The sequence below is a fragment of the Perognathus longimembris genome, chromosome 12, assembly GCF_023159225.1.
Source record: "Perognathus longimembris pacificus isolate PPM17 chromosome 12, ASM2315922v1, whole genome shotgun sequence".
Classification (NCBI taxonomy): Eukaryota; Metazoa; Chordata; class Mammalia; order Rodentia; family Heteromyidae; genus Perognathus; species Perognathus longimembris.
In genome coordinates, this window is record NC_063172.1 from 62,888,595 (window position 1) to 62,912,736 (window position 24,142).

Sequence of the window (24,142 nt, forward strand, 5' to 3'; positions counted from 1 at the left end):
CATTTATCATCTAAGATCATTTCTCCTCCATAAAGGCCCTGCATTTGAACCTTTGCTATAGACCCATTCTGACATCACCTTCCCTCTTCCTAAAACATCACTTTTTGCATCTTTTACTCATTTCTCAATTCACCCACACCAAGCCACAACCAATAGTTTTCTTTTGCTACATAAAAAGTCTTGACAACTGTCACTTTGAGGTATATCTCCTGTGACAACAACTGAAAGCATATAGAAAGACCCTTGTTTGATGGAAATAGGTTAAATAGGATTGGTTGGATCAGTAGGATGCCCTATAAAACACAGGTGCACCTCAAAATCCAGAATAATCCACTTTAACCATACCATGGCATCTTACTTTATTCCCAGGCTGGATTTAACTGCACTCTTCCTATTTATGCTTGCATATATCACTGAGATGGTTTGTACATGCCATTCTTCCTAGACATTGCTTGGGATGGAGTCTCATGAACTTTTGGCCCAGATTGCCCTTGATTCACCATCTCTGAATTTCTATCTATCAAGTTGCTAGAATTATTACATGCTTGTCCCACCATGTCTGACTTAAATTGACTTTGAAAGAAAAGCCTTTTAAATGAAATGGCAATACTTACAAAACTATGTGCAGTGAACCAACTCTACAACTTAAGGGGGGATTGGGAGGGAGGAAGGTTGGGGGAAAATGAGGAAGGAGCTAACAAGTTGAAAAAGAAATGTACACACTGCCTTATGTATGAAACTGAAACCCCTCTGTACATTGCTTTGACAATAAAAGGAAATCATTGATTTATCTCCATAATCATCCATTGGTCTCTCACAGTATGTACAGACCTGTCTATTTCAGTGAGGAGCTAGCTTCCTCTGCAGTACCTAACCTATAGTGTTACTGAGGGAGAAAACCTACAATTACAATGAAAGAACTGTGCTCCAGTGTCTGCAGGACCATCATGGACTTTATAGTGAAGATGAGGACATTGATCAAAAATAGTAAGAATGTGTGAAGGGTGTGTGTATCAAGCAAAGCTTTGTCCAAGGCAGAGAAAATTACTCATGTCCAACTCATTTTTTATTTTACATACCAGACCCTGCTTTTCTATCTCACAATAACTTTGTCTGCCATCAGTCTAAGGGAAGATCCCACCCAGTGAGATTTATGGTATCGTTTTTCTTGTCCTTATCTGTTGGCTTTACTTATTTCTGGGCTCCCTTTCTTTATTGCCAGTTGTATGTCCCGCTTAACAAAATCAGGATTGGGTTTGGTATTTTTGATGTAGGAGTTAAAAATAAAGTATAGCAGTGGTTGCATTCTTATCTTTAAACACCATAAGCATTCAAGTGCCAGGAGTATACTGTGGTCACTAAATTGCTATGCGATACAGGCTCACAATTCCAGAAATACGTCAGTAGTTATAAAGAAGTATCTAAAATGTCTGTTTCCCCTTTCCTCTGACTTTGGTTCTCATGTTATGTATTTCCTTTTTTTTTTTTTTTTGCCAGTCCTGGGGCTTGGACTCAGGGCCTGAGCACTGTCCCTGGCTCCTTTTTGCCCAAGGCTAGCACTCTACCACTTGAGCCACAGCGCCACTTCTGGCCGTTTTCTAGATATGTGGTACTGGAGTATCGAACCCAGGGCTTCATGTATACGAGGCGAGCTCTCTTGCCACTAGGCCATATTCCCAGCCCCTGTATTTCCTTTCTTAACTAACTCAGGAATTATATTATTCACATATGTCACTGGCTTAATTTAAATAGAGACATTTTTGTACATTTCCTTAACTCACTCTTTATATAATTTCCTACTATGAAGAAGTGACTCTTACAGGTAAAGAATTGGAATTAGATGCTAGAGAATGAAAATAATTTGGGCATGGATTTTTGAGCAAACAAAATTCTAGCAAGGGACATGGGACATTTGCGTGAATGCCTAAATTTTAAACTAGCTAAAGTGATTCATAGACAATAATGTGGATAGCTGATGGACAGAAAGAAGTGGGTAATTGTTTAGGAGTGGGGAGAAGAGAGAACAAGACAAGAAGAAAAGAACACTTAGAAGGGGCTTGAAAGTTGGACTAATTTAAGACATATGGAGATGGCTAACTATGGCGATGGTATCAGAATGAATGCAGGGGAAGTGAACAGACGCTGGAGACTGCGCAATGCACCACTGATAGGTGCTATGTCTACTGGAAATGCTTTCATACGAAAGAAAAATAGCACAGAACTGGCTTAAACTGAAAGCTTATTTAAAATTTGTCCACCTGGGAGAGTTTTGTCAAGGGCCTGACCTTTAACCAGTCATCCTCAGAATACTTTAAAAAGCATATGTAGGGCTGGAGATATGGCCTAGTGGCAAGAGTGCTTGCCGTTTGATTGCTCAGCACCACATAATCACAAAAAGCCAGAAATGGCGCTGTAACTCAAGAGTTAGAATACTAGCCTTGAGCAAAAAGAAGCCAGGGACAGTGCTCAGGCCCCGAGTTCAAGCCTCAGGAATGGCAAAAGAAGTAATAATTGTACATATTTGTGGAATATGGAATAGCATTTTGATGTCTTTATACAATGTGTAACAATCAAATGAGGGGAATTAGTGTCTCCCTCAATTCAAATACCTAACATTTATTAATTTGCATCCTTCAGGATGTTCTCTAAACTGTGTTTATACTATCACAAAATGACATTTTCTAAATGAAAATAGTATGAAACAAAATCTCTTCTTTTTAATACAAAATCAAACGAGTCTTCTCTGCCCTGAGCTTTATTGCATGCATCTCTGCTTATCCTACCATAGTTCCACTGACCTGCCTTTATTTACGCCTGAATTCCATACAATCTTCTTCCTCCACTAGATCTTTACAGATGTTTTTTCTCTTCATTTGCCTGAAATCTTCATCTGTCTTCTTCAACTTTGCCAACAGGCTTCTGCTCATAAATCAGACAGCAGTTTAAAAAACAGCTAATTTAGGGAAGCCTTTCTTACCATTTTGGTCGATGTGATACGTAGACTTATACCATTCATTTGCTTATCTTTGTGATTATAAAGTTGTTTTTGTTGTTGGATGGTTAATGTCTGTTTTCTTCCTCTAGGGCAGTAATAGCCAGGTCTTGTTGACCATCATTTTCTCAGTGTCTTTCATGGTGCCTAGCATACAGTAGATGGTTGATAAATAGAGTACTATTAACAACAACAACAACAAAAAAAAAAAAAACAAAACAGTTGTCTTTCCTATAGTTTATGCAATGAAATCCAGGAGAACTGAGACAAGTCTGACTTAATCAGATTTTCCCAGGACTTTAAAGAGTTCCCATTCATGAAAGTTTCTAAAATTATTGATATATGATTGATTTAAAAACGAATAATGATGAGGACCAGGCTTAATATGGGCAGCTAGGAGTTAGTGGTAAGTTCATTGTCCTTGCCATCATGAATCCCTGAAGTCTAGCTGTTTTCTCTGATACTCCTGCTATGTTTCTTTTCTCTTCTAAATGATAATGGAAAAACTAAACTCTGGCCTCACTTCTGCCTCTTGTGATCAGATCAAGGAAATACCTCCAGTATGCCATCATGCTGTGTCTGGTTTTCAGGGGCTGGAAGTTCCCAAGATCTCAAATTTCAGTGTTACCCTTTCTTCATCCTTCATCTATAAGCTTTGGTAGGACAGGTACTTGGAGTTCTCTACCGTTCATTGTCCTGGGAAATATACATTCTGTGAGTTTTCAAAGTTACACCTGATCTACATTGTTGCAAAACCAAACAAACGTGCCTTAAGCTTGAGGTATCTCTTTATGCAATCATGTATTAAAACTAGGTAGATTCTGTTTACTCTCATCTTGACTTGCTTTTCTCATCAGGAAAACTATTATTTTTCATTTTCCCTGAACAGATGGTTCACCCACCAGTGACAAATAACTATCTTCCCAAGCAGTATTTAGAAGCAAATAAAAGTAATGAATATTCGCATGCAGAAAGGTGCACAGGAAACTCACGATATGAATGTGTTTATTATATTATTTACGTTCCTATTGGTACTATAAGATCCACTTTGAGGAACAAAAATGAAATACCAAAAGAAACCAGATTTGACAGCTCAGTTAGCATCATATGTATATTTCCTTTGGAACACAATTATTGGAAAAATAAATAACTTTTTCTTGTCATAACATTGGTATTCCTGGGAGACGGCAGTCCTGTGGTACCTTTTGTGACTTAACTGGAGGTCATGTGTTGTGATAAATAGGATCCTCCTCCTTTCCAGTGGGAAACACAGGAAGGCCACTGGCTTCAACAGCTCTCAATGACGGATAGTCCAGGCAATGTGTGTACAAAGTTGTCTTTTAGCACATCAGCTCCTGATTAGCGTCACTCGCTAGTTCTGGACAGCAGATCCAAGGAGTCACAGCAAGGACACACAGGAAACATTGGTTTGTGCTTCTGCATTCTAAGCTTTTTGTATTGCCTTTGTAAATGGAATGTCCTTATTAGGATATAGCAGCGCTGCCTGTTGGCATCTTTGTTTTATGATGTAATGTAGAAAAGAGACTTGTTTCTTATAGGTAAGAAGCCCAAGGTCAAGGATTCTGCCTCTGGCAAGGACCTTGTCACTGCATCTTTCCCTGGCAGGGGAGTGAAAAGGGAAAGGAAGGGAGTTGGACCCATGCACCTATCAGCAATCCATTATCAATAATTTGCTGCTGCTTTAATGGCATTAGTTCATTCTGGAGGGCAGATACTTAAGGACATGAAAACCTCATGAAAGTCTTGGTTTTCAATACCATGACATAGGGGATTAAATGTGCAAGCTATGAATTTGTGGGACACTTTCAAGTCATAGAAAAGAGGTTCCTTATACTTCACCAAAGACAGTTTCCTAAAGTCCTAAAGTCCTTTCCATTGAGTTAAAACAAATTTTATATATGGTCATAGATTTACCACTAGTAAAATATTAATGTCTTTTTACATAGAGTTTTATTGCATTGTAGTAATCTTACCAATAAAGATCTGTGCCCTTGGCTGGGAATGTGGCTTAGTGGTAGAGTGCTTGCCTAGCATGCATGAAGCCCTGGGTTCTTTTTTTTTTTTTTTTTTGAGGTTGGTGCCCCAGTTTATTGAAACTATTACAGCACAGTAGGTTAAACAGCTCCCCACGGTGAAATTCATCCCCCACGGTGGGCTGAGTGACCTGCAGGTTGCAGAGAGAGGCTGCCGAAGTCCAAAAGCTTCAGCCTTTCCTTAGTGTCAGGATCAACTTCAGTGATCTCCTGATCCAGGGCCGAGACCTCCGGGACGTAGTTATCCCTCCTTTCTCTCTCCTGCTCTCGCAGCTTGATGGAGATGCCCCTCACCGGGCCTCTCTGAACCCGCTTCGTCAGGTGGGTGACATACCCGGCGCTCTTGTTGCGCAGCTTCTTGCTAGGTTTGATGGTGATCTCTTCGCACACGCGCTTATTTGTGTGGAAGTCGTTGCCCGCCTTTTTCACGGTCTCGGTGCGATCGCGGCCCATGTTGGCAAGGTCCTGGTGGAAGAGGAGCCCTAGGTTCTATTATCTAAAAATTCCATACATTCCTTTTTGTCTTCCCTCTCCAGCCCCCTACATTCCATTATTTTCTATAACGACATAGGAGCCGCGCTATCTGTGATTAACGACTGAGACAGCCATAATTTTTGCTTTATGAAAATGATTTGAATTCCCTTATAGCCTTCACTCCTGACCATAGCTCCTTTGCTTCTACCTTCAGGAAGCAAAGCTATGCCATATTTCAAAAAAAGAAATGTGTGATAAAAGATAACTCTAATTTTAATGTTTTGTGCTCAAATACAATATTTAAATTATTTAGGTTGCTGTAGATACTTTTTAATTATTGTAATTGTCAAGTACAACTTTTACATATGTAACATGATGTTTCATATAGGTGCACATTTAAATTTATTTCTCATGATTGCTTGGCGTTTCAGAGCCTAAGGCTTTCATAATTTATATACTTCTAAATTGTCTCCATCTTTCTCAGGCTATAAATAACACAATAATGACTATATATTTATGCTGTATAATATCGCATACAGAGAGATAGATGATAGATAGATATGGCATTGATACTGTATAATAACATATATTACAGATTATTTACTAACATGTCCATTGTGAAAACAGGATATGTACATAATGATCTATATAAATATAAGAAGAAAAGTTTTTCTATCACAGTTTGGTGAATGATCAGTTGTGTTGCAAACTCCCACGCTGATTTCCCAAGTGGCTTCCTTAATTTATAGCCACAGTAAGAGAGCACAAGAGTTTCAATTGTCCACATCTTCACCAACCCTTAGTGCTATTTAAACTTTCGAATACTTGCTAACTTGATAGAAAGTAAAGTTATATTTGTTTAAAGTTTACATTGATTTGATTCTTAGGGAAATTGAACATTTCTGCATATACTTGATAGATATTTGAATTTCACCTTGAATTTTCAATTCCAATAATTTGCTTGTTTTTCTATTGAGTTTATAAGTATTTGGCTTATAAGTATTTAATTATATATTTAAGATAAACCTTGTCTGTTTTACTGTAAACCTTTCTCAGCCTATGGTCTGTCTACCAACTTTGTCAAAATGTCCATTGTTGAATAAAACCCCTAAAGTTTAGATGAGTTTAGTTCTTTAATTTTTTAACTATGTAGTTTGTATATTTGGTATTCTCAAAGTGTTCCATGTATTCTTTCTATTAACCTTACTTTTCCACCTTTCACATTTAAATTTTTATTACATCTTAATTTTCCTACCATATATACTATGAAGAAAGAATTTAGACATTTTCTTTTACTTCGGTAAACAAAATTCTATTAGTGCCTTCTGCAACTCAGTCTACCATTTCACTACTGATTACTGATGTGAACACCATTTATACACACATGCACACACATACACATACACAATTGTGTAGTATTTGCGAAGTTCTCTATCTTGTATTGGCACAAGATATTTCATTATTAGGAAGACTCTGAGGTGTCTTCATAGATGTTAACATCAAATCCTTGATAAGACATTTCTTTGTCAAAATGACTTGAACTAGTTTCATTCCTGTTATTTTCAAGCAACTTTACTAAAGTCCTCCTAAAATTATTTTCTGCAAATCAGTATGGTATTTTCTCAAATTTATACAAAAACTTGAGAAAAATAATTTTTTAACCTATGAAAACATCTGACTCATTTAAGAAATCATTTTTCTTTTTATTTAGATCTCTTTGGTGGCCTCTAATGGAGTTTTTAAAAATGGGCTCTGTGTGCATCTTCTGAGTTCTTACTTTCTAAAGAGTTAATGCATTTCACTTCACTTCAAATCTATATCCCTTATCCGCACCTTCCCTTTGAGATTCATTTCTTTTTTTTTTCAAATTTTTATTATCAAACTGATGTACAGAGAGGTTACAGTTTCATACGTTAGGCATTGGATACATTTCTTGTACTGTTTGTTACCTTGTCCTTCATACCCCCTTCCCTCCCCCTTTCCCTTTCCCCCCCTGAGGTGTTCAGTTCATTTATACCAGTTTTGCAAGTATTGCTTTTGTAGTTGTTTGTCTTTTTTTTACCCCGTGTCTCTCAATTTTGGTATTCCCTTTCAATTTCCTACTTCTAATACCAGTATTCACGGTTTCCAAAATACTCAGATAAGATTACAGAGATAGTGTAGGTACAACCACAGGAAGGTGATACAAGAGCATCATCAATAATAGAAGCTACAGATACACATAGGACGTTGAAAGTAGTTACAACTGTGTTATAACAACTGTTTCCATAACATGGAGTTCATTTCACTTAGCATCATCTTAGGTGTTCATAACGGTATAGCTGTTGGGCCTTGTGATGCTCTGCTATGTCTTGCCTAAACCTGTACTAATTATTCCCAATAAGGGAGACCATAGAGTCCATGTTTCTTTGGGTCTGGCTCACTTCACTTAGTATAATTTTTTCCAAGTCCTTCCATTTCCTTACAAATGGGGCAATGTCATTCTTTCTGATAGAGGCATAAAATTCCATTGTGTATATGTACCACATTTTCCTGATCCATTCGTCTACTGAGGGGCATCTGGGTTGGTTCCAGATTCTCGCTATGACAAATTGTGCTGCGATGAACATTGTTGTGCTGGTGGCATTACTGTGATTTTGTTTGTGGTCTTTTGGATAGATACCCAAAAGTGGGGCTGCTGGGTCATAGGGGAGTTCTATATTTAGCCTTCTGAGCAATCTCCATACTGCTTGCCAGAGTGGCTGAACCAGTTTACATTCCCACCAACAATGAAGTAGGGTTCCTTTTTGGCCACATCCCCTCCAGCAATTGTTATTGTTAGTTTTCTTGATATAGGACATTCTTACTGGGGTGAGATGGAATCTCAATGTTGTTTTGATTTGCATTTCTTTTATGGCCAGTGATGTAGAGCATTTTTTCATATGTCTCTTGGCCATTCTCATTTCCTCATCAGAGGAGTCTCTTTGTAAGTCTTTAGCCCACGTGATAAGGGGGCTATTGGTTCTTTGAGGTTTTGTTTTGGAAGAAGGTAATTTTTTTTAGTTCTGCATATATTTTAGAGATGAGGCCTTTGTCCGTTGAATGGCCGGTAAAGATCTTCTCCCAGTCGTGGGCTTTCTGTTTATCTTGAGAGCTATGTCCTTTGCCGTGCAGAAGCTCTGCAGTTTGATGCAGTCCCATTTTTCCAACCTTTCTTTGATTTGTAGCCTCTCTGGGTCTTTGTTAAGGAAGTTCCGTCCTGCACCAAGGAGCCCAAGTGTTTCTCCTACTCCTTCCTTTAGTGTTTTCAGGGTGTCTGTTTTGATTTCAAGGTCTTTAATCCATTTGGAATTGATTTTGGTGCAGGGTGATATATAAGGATCTAGTTTTAGTTTGTTACATGTGTTGAGCCAGTTTTGCCAGCACCACTTGTTAAAGAGGTTATCTTTCTTCCATATTATTGTTTTAGCTCCTTTATCAAAGATTAAGTAGGCGTAGTTCTGTGGGTTCATTTCTGGGTCTTCAATTCTGTTCCATTGGTCTACAGGCCTGTTCCGGTGCCAATACCAAGCTGTTTTTATTACTATAGCTTTATAATACAGCTTGAAGTGGGTATTGTAATTCCTCCAGCACTGTTCTTTCTGCTTAGGATTGTTTTTGCTATTCTAGGTCTTTTATTGTTCCATATGAATTTCTGGATTGCTTCCTCTATTTCATTAAAAAATGTTATTGGGATATTAATGGGTATTGCATTGAATTTGTAGATAGCCTTTGGCAATATTGCCATTTTGATTATATTAATCCTCCCAATCCAGGATCATGGGAGGTTTTTCCATTTCCTTAGTTCTGATTTAATTTTGTTTTTCAAGCTTTTAAAGTTCTCATCAAAGAGGTCTTTCACTTCTTTGGTTAAGGTTATTCCTAGGTATTTTATGTTTTTGGGGGCTATTGCAAAAGGAGTTGCTTTCCTGATTTCAGCCTCCGTCTTTGGGTCGTTAGCATAGAGAAAGGCCGTTGATATTTGAAGGTTTATTTTATATCCTGCAACTTTGCCAAAGTTTTGGATCAGCTCTAGTAGCTTGGGGGTAGAGTCTATGGGATTCTTTAGGTATAGGATCATGTCATCTGCGAAGAGAGAAAGTTTAACTTCATGAGATTCATTTCTTTGTGTACACCACCCAACTACCAATTTGACACTTTCGTGTTGTAATGTTTTTTTCCTTCCAAATCATATTCATACCCAACGGATTGTCTGATTTCCACATCACGCGTAATGTGTGTTGGCTAAGCCTTGTACCTTTCATATTAGTAGCCACATACAAGTTCCCAACATTTGTCATAAATCCTTTCCTGATCTCCTGTCCGTGCTTTTCTCACCATTGCCTTTAACTCATTATTAAGTTCTATTCATAAGAGTGGCCTTTGCAAAATTAGTGCACAAATATTGATGGACTAGATGAGTAAAATATCCTCATATGGTAAAGCTTGGTAAGAACCTTTTAAACTGTGGCTGCTATATTATTCTTGCATAAGTTTAAAATAAGATAATGCTGTCATGCTTTTTCTATTAAGTTTTTTTCCCCTCAGAATATCGTGGTTTTAATAAGAATAGTCTAAAATACTCTACAGTAACAATGAGACCCGAGTTTTCTGAAAGTGTATATCTAATCAGTAAAGTTGAATGAAGTTCTCAGCTATTTTCTGGGTTAATTGTTTTCCAGCCAATTTTATAATGATGGGGGTAAAAGGTCTCTTCACCATTTTGTAGCTACATAACCTGGAATTTATAATCATCCTCATTGAAGAGGAAGAAACTGATGCCTGGCATTAATTCAGCTGTATGAAGTTTGAATGGGAGTGTAACACTTGACTTGAGCCCTGAGAAATTTAATACTCGTTTAAGAAAAAGATACTGCTGCGTACCAGCACACTCTATGACACAGTGTATGTGACTAAGAAAAGAATGTCTCATCTCTAACCATTGCTTTTCAACCTTCCCTTTAGCATGCATACACACACTGTGATATAAACATTTGGCTATCTCAACATCACGGATTATAATTTTTTGGTGATAATGTGATCTACAGTTTGTTTTAATAGGCTATTTTAAATGTTTTTTATTTTTACTCTGAAATCTACCAGAAAGAACTAATTAAAAAGTCAATTTTATATGTGTAAATTGGTGTAGAATTACATAGAAGTAGGTGTGTGTGTGTGTGTGTGTGTGTGTGTGTGTGTGTGTACCATATCAAATATCTAGGAAGCATAGCATGAGTTCACTTGATGATGTTCATATTCTACCTCCTGCATTGATGATGAGATGATCAATGAGAAGTTGGAGACTCAAGTGTAATTGGGTACTTGTAGAAGTCAAGTTGATTCCAATAATGAGTTAGTGTTTGACTGAGGGTTATTTAGGTAATCTTTGGCTTCTCATTGTATGGTAGTACTAATAATATTGTGCCTATTACTTGAAGATATTAAAAAATAAGTAAGTGATACATATAGTGGCCATCACATAGTGAATGCTAAATGGAAGACATATTATTTCATCATGTTTTAAACATTTGGTTTTAATTTTTGTCATCATTCACATGAAAACATTCAAAATGTCTCTCTAAAACACAGTAAAATGCTTTTTGAAAGCAAGAGTACTTTAGGTCGAAGGGAAAAACAAAAAATGAGCTAGAAATAGTTTATGTGTTTTCACTGCTCATAATCATCTTGGCTGCTGCTCAGACCTCACATGGAAACTAATCTTTTAGTGACCTGGATTCTAGTCCTGTTTTCTGCTACCTAGCTTCCAGATTTAGAAGTGGCCTTAATGCTTGGGTCCCAGCTTTGTCAGTAAGGTCATAAAGGAGATTTATGAGGCAAACTCCTGAAATAAGTTTAACACTCAAATTCTGATAGTGAATAGCTTTTACAGTATGTGAAGTGTACTTACTTTTTCCCTGAGTGAAAAAATATACTCCATAGCATTTCACATAGACCTTTGCACAAGCATGTTCATAAAATTAGGACACACACACACACACACACACACACACACACACACAAAAATAACACAGGACTAACCATCTGGGAGCATCTAATGCCAGTGTAGTTAAATTTGTGGCAGTGTTAGCATATTACTAACAGATGAAGTAATGAAAGACCAGTTTTGCTACAGTAGTCAAGACAAAAATGGAGAGAAAATGGGCTTGCTAAAGTGTTCATTGTGACTGATTATAAAATCTGAAAGGAGACATCTCTTGTCTCTTCATTCTCCTCTGTGTTTCCTTTGTCTCTATAGACAAAATTCATAAACCCAGTTTTAAAATGCTATCAAAATTAATGTCATACCAAAGGAAAGCTGCCATTTGATACAAATTTTACTTTCTTAAAACCTCAAAATCCATGAACATAGTATATTCAGCATCATTGCCTACAATACAACATTTTGTTATCATTAAAAGACAACCGAGGAGGATTTCAAGAGGAACTAAGAAGCAGCTGTTAACTTACAGGGTTATCAATGAACACCAACCCTGAAACTTTAGCGTTCTGTTGGCTTTAGTCTCTCCTGGACAGAGTTGAGTCTGACAGTGGGCATCTCTCAGCTGTAACCCATGAGCTAAGACCTTAAAACATTCTTTTCAAGTTATAATGCTGTTCAGATTTTCATATCCAACTGTATTCCCCAAAGCACTCTAAGTTTTCAAGTTGCTAAGACCTCTTAGTGGCTTTTTTTTTAAAGTGGCTTTTTGATGCAAGTCCCAAGCCACAAAGTTTCAAACACAAGTGAAGTGTCATAAAAATGATTTTTAAGTATTTTTTTAAAGTTCTAGGGATAATATGATTCACCAAGAAAGAAATGGCTACCGTTTGAGGGGGAAAATGAGTGACAGAGGAGGCATTAGAGAGGCCCTTTTCCATCTCAGTCAGACATTGATGAATAGACTTTGCTCTAATGGGAAAGACTGTTTAGCAATACGAAAGATTTTCTCTCTCTTCAGAATAAAAAGTCTCAGGAGCTCTGTCCCTGGAGCTCATTAAAATTAGAGCAGACGTTCCTCTGTCTGGGATGATTAGTTGCAGTCCTTCCTGGAGGATGAGGGATTGTATTCATGTTTGTGCAAGGTTTCTTCCTGCTCAGAGTCCATGATTCTAAGCTCCTCCACTGGCAGAGGGGGCCACACAGCGCCAGCTGTTTTAAATGCTGTCATTGGGGCAGCAGTTAACCTTCATGGTTTCATAACTATTGTTGTAGAGTTCTCACACTTTATTTTTCTGGCCTGGGAATGAGTTGATAATTGAGTTAGCATTTAGTTGTCAGTGATGGGAAATGGTGGAGTGGCAGAGGAGTACTTTCCCTGGCCAGAAGGAATGTCATGGGTATGACTGAGAGACACGTATTTCACATATAAATGACCTACAAACATTTGCTAAGGTGAAAAGATACATCCATGAGTTAGATGCATAGAAGTGGCCCAGGGGTGGTTCCCTCAGGCAAATGATCTTCTTGGATTAGTTTAACTTTTGGGGAATGTATCTGAACTATGGACAGAAAGAACATCTTCAATCTGGACCTGGAGTGTAGTAGTTTGTTCAACATAAGGTCATTCCTAATTTAACTCAGAAGAGTCACTAATGAAAACAAATGCACTCTTGAGTAATCCCTTTTTTCATTACCTTCATAATATCTATAAAATGTGTTAAAAATTGATGTTAAGAAGAAAGGAAAGAGGCTGGGAACCGGTGGCTCATAGCTATAATCCTAGCTACTCAGGAGGGTGCGATCTGAGGATCATGGTTCAAAGGCAGCCCAGGCAGGAAAATCCATGACACTCATCCCAAATGAACCACCAGACAAACCAGAAGCACTGCTGTGGCTCAAAGTGCAAGAGTACTCACTGTGAGTATAAAAGCTCAATGACAGTACCCAGGCCTTGAATTCCAGTTTCATGGCTGATTTTTTTTTAAGTTTTTATTATCAAACGGGATTACAGAGAGGGTACAGTTTCATACGTTACTGGATACATTTCTTGTACTGTTTGTTACCTCATCCCTCATTTCCCCTCCCCCCTCCCCCTTTCCCTCCCCCCCCATGAGTTGTTCAGTTCACTTACACCAAACAGTTTTGCAAGTATTGCTTTTGTAGTTGTTTGTCTTTTTTTACCCCGTGTCTCTCCATTTTGGTATTCCCTTTCACTTTCCTAGTTCTAATACCAGTATACACGGTTTCCAATATACTCAGATATGATACAGAGATAGTGCAGGGACAACCACAGGAAGGGGATACAAGAAGATCATCAATAATAGAAGCTACAGTTACACATGGGACATTGAAAGTAGTTACAACTGTTATATAACAATCGGTTTTTTTTTTTAATAGAAAAATGTTCTCTGAATTTCTTTGTTAGGGAAAGGGGTATTGTGACTCAGGGGTATTGGATTATATACAGTTATAATCAGTGAACAAATCTGTTCTTTAGTTGAGATCTATCTGGACCTAAAGGATTGCTCAATGAACCCTTTGCCTCACTCCTATTGAATACGGTTATCTTATCTAGACAGCCAATAACCAGGAATCAATGGATATGAACACATAAGATGATGTGTTCGTAAGCGAAATGAACTCCAAGTCATAGAAACAAGTGGTTTATCGTCATTGTTGTTGTTATTTTCAACATGTGAAATTATGCCTTTTTCTTTTGTCTTTCTTCTCCATGGCTTTACCCCTGATGTCACTGCAACTGATTTTCATACCCTGGGTATTTTGTATACATTTATTGGGAACTAGGGAAGGAAGGGGGAACACTGTATCTGATCTGACTACCCTGGATATGTTTATTAGAACTAGAGAAGGGAAAGGGAATATCAAAATTGAGAGATAAAGGATAAAATGACAAACGATTCCAAAAGCAATACTTACAAAACCATTTGGTGTAAATCAACTGTACAACTCATGGCAGGGGGCGGGAGCGGGAAATGGGGAGGGAGGAGGGAGGGAAGAAGAGGGAAGGAAGATGAGGGAAGTTGGATAAGAAATATACTAGCCTTACGTATGAATCTGTAAACCTCTCTGTACTTCACTTTGACAATAAAGGACAAAGTAAAAAAATAAAAAGTTAAAAAAAGAAACGTACTCACTGGATTACGTATGAAACTGTAACTCCTCTGTACTTCACGCTGACAATAAATTAATTAATAAAAAAGCATGAAATATAAAAGTACATCAGAAAAAAAAGAACTTACAGCTATGAATTCAAGAAGATAAAAGGACTCTAGAAACTGAAAAATATCTCGGGTTAATGACATCAAAATCACTTTCCATGAATATCCTTTAGTTAAGATTTTCCCTAAATTATTTTTCTTTTTTATTCCATGAATCTTAAATGGACTGTTAAATGCTAAATTTCTTTTTCCTTAAACTAAATAGGGATCAGGAACATTGCAATGTGTTAGTTGAGTTTGGGTATGGGCTCCCAGCAGCCAATGATCATCAAGTTATCACAGGCTTCTTGTTTGAGATTGAGGATTCATAGGGAGCAAAACATGTAAACAGAGGTCTCAAATTTGTGCATCAGATCCATATATGAAACATATGTTTATTTTGACACTATTCTCAGTGAGAGGGCTGATGAATGCCACTGGCCCTTTGGCCACAATGACATAGTGACTAAGTTTCTTAATATTTACTATATTTCTCAAAATTGTATCATAAATTACCTAGCTGGATAAAAAAATGTCAATGACAAGGGAGCGAAAGAGGAAACAAACTTATTAATTACTTCACTATTTTTCACTATTGTAAACTAGAGATCCAAACCTTCCCCGGGTGCAGAGGAAGGGAAGTGGGAAGTTTCATAGTATAAGCTACGTACCCTGGAATTTTGGGGGGCAGGGGCGTTCTCTGATATACCATAGTTAGCTTCACTAGGAGTTCTTATAGCCAGAGTGGAAGCTGGGGTCAGGATATTGGAAGAAAGCAAAGTAGTATGCTAATAGCAAGTTTGCTTTGCACATTATGTGTAGTTGCCTGTACTCTAGAGTGAGCACTTCAGCAAAAGTAAGAAGCAATGCATGATGCCAATTACAATTGGCAGTGCCCTGGAGCCCCAAATCCTCAACGTTCTTCAAGAGGAAGAAAAACTTGAAACCCAGCTAGCTTGTCCCACCTTATAATTTTACAGTCTATTATTTGGTTGAGCTCTAGAATACAAGTAACTCCTACTCTATGGTTATGGTTCTCAAGGATGATGATCTAATAGTGCATTTGCTACAGTTCCTGTCATATACATAATATTCTTCCTTATGGGAGCTAAAAATAAGCTTCTATGAAAATGACATTGATAAATTTACTATTGAATACAGTTCATACATATGTATATATGAAAACAAAACAAGGAAATTAAAGAACTGGGAACAGGTGTCTTATGTCCATAATCCTAGCTTCTCAGGAGACTGAGATCTGATGATAGGTGTTCAAAGCTAGCCTGGGCAGGAAAGTCCATGAGACTCGTATCTCGAATTAATCACCAAAAATCTGGAAGTGGGGCTGTGATTTGAATGGTAGAGTGCTAGCCTTGAGCAAAAAAGACCAGAGAGAGTGCCCAGGCCCCGAGTTCTAGCCTCAGAACTGGCACAAAACAATGAAAGGAAAAATAAGACTTTCTTGCCAAGGAAGATTTTAAGTCATTTAAGATTTAGTTAGCTTTAGGAAGGGCAAGCTGGCTCTCTTATTTGTCTAAAGATTCACATTGTCATCTCCAAAGTTTTTGACTGCAAAGATTTATGCTGTCATTGGATCTAATTATGAATTAGTGATTGATTCATTTAGGGAATAACTCACCCAAATGGCAGTGAGTTGAAAAATGAACAGACCCTGAAGGGACACACTGGCAGTGATAACTAATTCTGTCTGCTGATGGGAATCAGCATAGGTCACTCAGAAAATAGCCCAGGACGGAACCAATTATTCACCTTCTATTCATAGTGAGTGACTTCCTCAGCCTTGCTCTAGTGACATCAATTAACCCACATGACACTCTTCAATTATTTGAACTCTCCAGGCACTCCCCATCCTTCTGAGGTGACGATTCGGCATATTTCAAGTTTGTTTTGCTTGTCTTGCAAAGGGCTTACACTGAGCAGCTCTGATAGTTCCACTCTTTATTTTTAAGAGCACTTTGTCCATCCATATTAGTTATTTGCTTACTCTATTAAAGACATCTTGACATTTTATAAATGAATGAAGGTCTCCAGTGAATTTTTGAGATACTCTGGTTTAATAGCTGCTCTAGTTTGGTGCTGCAGAGGGTCGTATTAAAGTTGCATTAATTGCACATCAGGATTGATTCCACTGAAGGATCCATGAAAAAAGCCTATACAGAACCATCTAGTGCTCTGCCACTCATTCTGTGCAGAGGTTTCTGTGGTAAAGGTTGATGTGGAGACACCCTCAATAGTAAATGATACCAGTTTCTTCAATTAGCAACAGCTTTATAATTTTTGCTGTGAGCCACCAAATACACTCAGAGTAGCTTTAATGGAGGAGCTATGTTCAAGGATCCTTGCCATAGAAAACCCTAATGAGAACTGATTACACTTTTTCAACTGCTTACACAGAGATGCTACTTAAAAGTAAATTATAACCTTTTCAAAACTGACATTTGAAATGAAATAACATTGACTGGGAAGAGGAGATGGCTCTGTGGCAGCAAGATGCAACAATCTCATAACCAAAAGATCAGAAGGGGCCCTGGCTCTTGGCCAATATGTCAAGATATTCTGCACATATGGAAACAAGGCGTAATTACTTCTTTCTCTTAAGTCACTTGTAGGTCATCCAACTGGAACTATCTAGAAAGTAATATAAAAAGGATAAAGCAGCACTCTCAAACTGGCGATAAGGATTTATTTGCTTATGTACTTTTTCCCATTTATTTACTTATTTTATCACATGCTTTACTTTATTCCAAAGAATACTTCAGCAAGTCATAAAAATAGTAATTCTGACATAGGAGTAGATAAATGAATTGGAAAATTGATTGGAGAGATGTTGTGGAGTAGCAAAAATGCCAGCTGGAGGCTGGTGGCTCACCCCTGTAATCCTAGCTACTCAGGAGGCTGAGAACTGAGGACTATGATTCAAAGCCAGCTTGGGCTAGAAAGTCTGTGAGACTCTTATCTCCAATTAATTACCAGGAAACTGGAAGTGGATTTGTGGTTCAAAGTGGTATAGCACTAGCTTTGAATAGAAAAGCTCAAGGACAGTGCCCAGGCCCCAAGTTCAAGCCCCACGACCAACAATAAAAAGAAAAGTGTCAAACACTGATTTATTCTGCTATTCTGTTTTAAACTCTTCTCCTGGTGGGCCATACAGTTGCCTGGGTAATAAAAGCTTTTGATGATGACACACACAAAGAGAGACACATGGTACATAGAATGAAAGGAAAATAGATATAAAGAAGTAATGCCTTCCAGTAGTCGCCACAATGGACTATTTCTCATGAAATCCAAAAATAGCCATTATGAAAACATAATACAACAACTACACCACTGCTTCTCCCTGTGATAGGCAAAGTAAAGCAGATAATAGAGCCTTTCCAAACTCCTTTTCTTGCCATAACCAATGGTGACTTATAATTTGAAATTACCTTTTGAATTGTCTTCCTCTTAGGTTTATAAGAACTTCTATGTTTTTGACATTTTGCTCAATTTTTGTTCTGATTTTTGTTGTTTTGCTTTTTGGTTTTTTTTTGTGGGTTTTTTTTTTTTTTGCCACTCCTGGGGCTTGAACTGAGGGCCTGAGCACTGTCCCTGGCTTCTTTTTGCGTAAGGCTAGCACCCTACCACTTGAGCCACAGCGCCACTTCCATGTGGTGCTGAGGAATCGAAGCCCGGGCTTCATGTATACGAGGCGAGCACCTTACCACTAAGCTATATTCCCAGCCCCTTTTGTTCTTATCTTTGCAAATAATAGTATCTTGCATTTCTAAACATAATAAACTGTTTGCAACAAATACATTTTGGAAAAAAACACAAATAGAGTTGACTATATACATGTGATCTGGTTCTACTAATGGACTTCAAAAGGGAGGCTCTCAAAATTCTCATATGTCCACAGGGAAGATATGTATAAGGTTATCCATTCCAATATAGGTTTTCATACTAAGAAAATTGCATATGATAAATTGACCTTTCGAGGAAGGTTTCCTAATTAAACTAGTTACTTAGAGACATATCATAATTTGTTAAATAAGCTGATGAATGTATATCATCATGAGCAAAATTAGTAATATGACACAGAATAAAGAATGAGATTGTAAAACTATGTAGTTCAAAGAGAGCCCAGACACAAATGTCTATGGAACTCTTATCTCCAGTGAACCAACAAAAAACAGAATGTGGAAGTGTGGCTCAAGTGATAGAACACTAGCCTTGATCCCAAAAGCCAAAGAAGTATTTATTTAAATGTTTAAAATGCATAGAGATAAACCATGATATTTTATTTAAATATTCTCCTATTTAATCAAAGAATGAAACGACAGTCAGACACCAGTATCTCATGCCTGCAATCCTCACTGCTCCTGAAGCTGAACTCTGAAGATCGCAGCTTAAAGCCAGCCCAGGAAGACAATCTGAGTGGCTCTTCTCTTCAAGTAACTAGCATTGCTGGAAGTGGGGATGTGGCTCCTTTGTAGAGAGCCAGCCTTAAGCTACAAAGCAAAGCAGGTGCAAAAGGCCCTTAGTTCAAACCCCAGAATACATGGGTTGGGGGAGAGGAAGAGAGAGAGAGAGAGAGAATAAAACTGCGTTAGATTTGCTTTTAGAGAGCAATGTAAGAAGGGACTTTAAGTAGGTTTTTATCTGTATTTACCATGCTTTATATTTCAGTAGGAAAGAAGGAATTCTGATACATATGTATTAGTGAACACATTATACATATAATATACACATACATACATTATATATGCATATATGATACACACATATACATGTATATATACATGTTTGTGTATATATACTAATTCACAGTTGCAATAAGGATATAAAAATGAAATACATAGGTATTAACCACTTTTCCCCAAATATTTATTCTTTAAGTTAATCAGATACTCAACTATATAAAGTTTCCAAACCAATGAAAATCTGTATTAAACCTTTTCAAAGCCCAGAGCTTGTGTCTCATGCTTTTAAACCTAGCTGCTCATGAGGCTGAGATCTGAGAATTGCAGATCCAAGACAGACCAAGCAGAAAAGTGTATGAGAATCTTACCTCCAGTGAATCACCAAAAAGCAAACTATGGAGGTGTGGCTCAAGTGATAATGTACCAGCCTTGAGGAAAAAAAGCTAAGGGACAGTCCCCAGGCCATAAATTCAAACTCCAGTGCCAGTCCTAATGAAAACAAATAAACAAAAACCTATTTTCAGGAGTTTGTAATATTACTGCTATTGACTTTCCTATTTCAAGCTTCAAAAGTCTCCGTTAATTACTTTCTAGAACCAGAAGTCCATGGCTTTTCTTGTGGATTCGGGATTATTGACGGAATCTGACACAGTGAAAGAGCAAGCTGGTTTCCTATGATTAGTGAAATGTGTGCTCCTTGTTGAACATGTATGTGAGGCAAGAAACAAGTAGCAGCTCCTACTAGAGACCTGGGGATTTTAAAAAGCTACAAGTTATTCTGTGGCTTTTCAAAACAGACCCTATCCCAGTTTTATGCTCAGATTTGTGAGTCGTTCAGGTTTATAGGGGCCAGAGCCCATCTGGGAGATTGTGTCTGCCACATTTTATGAGAGATTTGGGTAATTTACAGCGGACCAGAGGAAGCCACCTGCAGCTGAAAGGCTCGGGAACTGTGGAATGAGAGAAGGGCTCAAGAATTAAGAATTGGATTGAGAAAAGGAAGAGGGAAGAAGGGCATAAAAAATAGTGCCCTATATAGTTCAAATAGAAATATTGGAACATTGTGAAGGACAGAATAAAAAAAAATCACTGTCTCTGACAGAGCAAAGGACACAATGAGGAAAAATCATCTCTTGACAGAATAAAAAGAAACATTGTCTTTAACATTTTAGCTGCAATACATAAATACCTTCTTAGTTTTTGATCCCTGAAAATGCACTGTGCCCCAGATAGCAGACTTCCCATCACAGCCGGCCGTGGCCTGCTCACAGTATGGTGATTTCTAGCTTGGAGTCGAAGCTGGATTGGATAGCCTCTGGATCCTCTACATATACCCATTTATTGGTTAACCTTTTGAATGCAGGACTACTTGTTAGATTTCTTTGTTATGTTTGACACGTGTTCTAGAAACCAGACCAGTTTGTAAGATCATTGGGTAATAAACTCGAACATAGTATCACAGGAAATCCCAAAGCCTTACTAGATGGCAAAAGCAAAAATGTCTTGAGTCTGTGTAAATATAATATCACAGAACACAGCATCTAACACAGACTTTATTGTGAAAGTTACAAGTGAAGGCCCAGAACATTTCTAGCCCTCTTGAGTGGTGTGTGGGTAGCAAATGGGTAGAATACTATCTTCTAATGACAATCATGCTTTTTAAAAAATTAATTGAGTTTTAGCATCTTTAATAAAGCAACATCATTTAATAAGAGTTTATAAATAAAATGGATCTTGGTCAATGCCACCCCTTTCAACATTCCCACCCATCCCTTCCCTAACAACCCCATTCTCTCACTCTTCTTAATTGTGTGGGATATACATTGAATTCTTGACTGCTTTCTCCCCCTCTTCTCCTCTTCATTCTTCTACCCTTTTCTCCTTGACCCTACTTTACTCTTTTCAAGTACTCACTTCCTGGTGTTTATTTTGTTGAACTTTGCCTTTCCCAAAGTTCTTCCAACCCATGCGGTTGAGTCTTAGCATTAGAGTCACTTCATACTCAGAAACAACAGTTAACAAGTCTCTGAAAGCACTCTACTGTATGCAACCCTTTATTCCCGGCTTACACTCCTAAATGAAGCAGCCTCTGGAATCTAACCTCTGTACCTCGTCTTTGCTCCAGCCTACAGAACTTGTGTCACTTCTATGTATTCTTACAGCTGTGAGTCTCAGAAGTAAAGCTCAATTTCTCTGGGTCTTAGACTGAATCTTATTTTAAATTTTAATTTTTTTGTCAGGGTGATGTACAGAGGGGTTATAGTTACATACGTAAGGTAGCGAGTACATTTCTTGTCAAACTTGTTACCCCCACCCTTATTCTTCTCCCATCTTCCGTGAACCTTATTATAGTTCCCAATCCAGAGAGATAGGTGTTTACTGGTGACAGACTGAGTGCCAGTTCTAGCCAGCCAGCTTCCATCCTGGGCTAAGGTGAACTCCAGAATTTCCTCACTCACCATCAGCCAATACCTTAGGTATTTCAAAGGACTGGACTCCTAACTGAAGCTTTCTAAATGGAGCAGTCAGACTGGAGGCAGCATAATGTAAGGTTTACTGCTTGCTCTGTTGTGGAAAACAGAAAATAAGTTAGTTCGTGGCAAACGTTAACATATTAGTTCCTGGCAAATGAAATTTGAGACCAACAGATTTTCCTCCAAACAAGCCCATCTGTGAGAGACCATATCCTTGCCAAGTAGCAGTGGAGCCTTGTATCCACCTGAAACCACAAGGTAAGGTTGCTCGTTAGTAAATACTACAGACAGGGTAAGAATTGATGTTTTAGAATGTGTGCAATATGTGAACACCTCTCCAATCAGTACCCAATAATATACTTTAATGAGAAGTTCATGTTTTATGTATAAAACGGTTTCAGAAATGTCAAAACTATAATGAACCCTAAAGATTCTCACTAGAGCCAACTGTGACTTGATAATATCAACATGTAATTGGTTGCTTATAACATAATTAATGGTGTTATTTTTTTCCTCTCATACATACCCTTGTGAGTATGGATGGTAGAACATGATTTAATCTGGAAAACATAGCTGGCACCTTCGCAGTCATTACATCTACCTGTGTGATCCTTGAAATACCCGTGAATGGGAAGACGAATATCGACACCATCCACGACTCCAGCAGTTCTGGGCAGGATGTGCTGGTACTGTCAGGGAGAGTCGCCCTGATTTAGGCTTTCTCTGTTCTCCTTCGATGTTAAATCATCTCTAGACAGACAGATAAGTCAATGGATTTTTTTGTTGCGAAATATAATAAAAATGTTGCCATAGGAAAACATGAAAATGTTTTGTTGCTGTGGAGTTTATTGTTGGTTTCTGGTTAGCACCTCTAGTCTATTCTACTACTATCCTATATGTAGCACCCACACTGCTTGACTTACATTTGTAACATTGACACTATCCCTAGGGATTCTCCTTCTCCCTCCTCTCTCTCTCTCTCTCTCTCTCTCTCTCTCTCTCTCTCTCTCTCTCTCTCTCTCCTATTACTTCTTTCTCTCTCTTGTTTCTCTGTCTCCTTTTCTCACTCTCCTTCTGTGCCACTACTTCTTTCTCTCTCTGTGTTTTTCTCCCCCCTTGCTCTCTCTCCCTTTCTCTCAGAATATCATAGCTTTGAGAGCTATCCTTTGCCTTCGTGAAACCACACAGTCTCTGTTGAAAGCAGAATTCACAGGTGAATCATCCCTTGGTAAATCCTCTTAGCCAGTAGACCAAATATCTTCAAATACAAATCTTTATCACTTTTCAGTTATTATATTTCCAACTATTGCCAATGCATTTCATGTTGTCTTGTGCCATTTTTGGTTGTTCGTTATTTGCAATAAAACATTTGTAAAGTGGTATAGTCATTATTCAGAAAATTTGGCAAAGGAAGAAGAACTAAATAATATATCAAGTTCCTACATTTTATCCCATTAAATGGAATTTCCCAGCTACACACATAAGAAAAATCAAGGCGCATAGACGCGAAGTAAGTTTTCTCAAGTGGTAACAGAATTAGAATCCCATCTGTCTGACACTAAGTCCATTTTCATTCTGCAGGCCAGCAGCAGCTTTCAACCTATTTCTTCTGTACCATGCATTGCACAGGAGGTCTACATACTACACTCATTCCCACTGGCATACCTAGAGCTGAATGTGATTCATGGCCTCCACCCACAACTCACACTTCTCATCTGTAATTCAAGAAAGCAAATCAGGATGCACATTGGAATGTCATTCCAGTAGGACAACCTTGATATTTCTTTAATTTAAAAGGCAAAAAAATGCCCCCCAAACCATCAAGGCTTACTGTTATTCAATATGTAATTTCTTTTTTATATGTATTTTACAAATCTCATGGGTCCATTACTCTTTTCTGCCTCTTACTAGGTTTGTAATAAACTGAAAATCCCCTCCTCTCATACACACAAATTCATATGTGAGAATCCTAAAACCCAAATGATAGTATTAGGATGTGGGGTCTTTGAGAGGCAATTAGATCATAAGGTTGAATCCCTCAGGAATGAGACTTAGGATGTTATGAAGAGGCCCTAGAGAGCTAGCTGTGCCCTACCACTGAGCAAGGACACAGTGAGAAGTCTGCCATCAGCGTGCCAAGAACAGACTCACTGACACTGAATCTACCAGCACCTTGATCTTAGACTTACTATGCTCCAGAACTATGAGACATCAAAGTTTGTTGAGCATAAGCGATCAGTATGATATTACAAGAAGCCAAATGGACTAAGG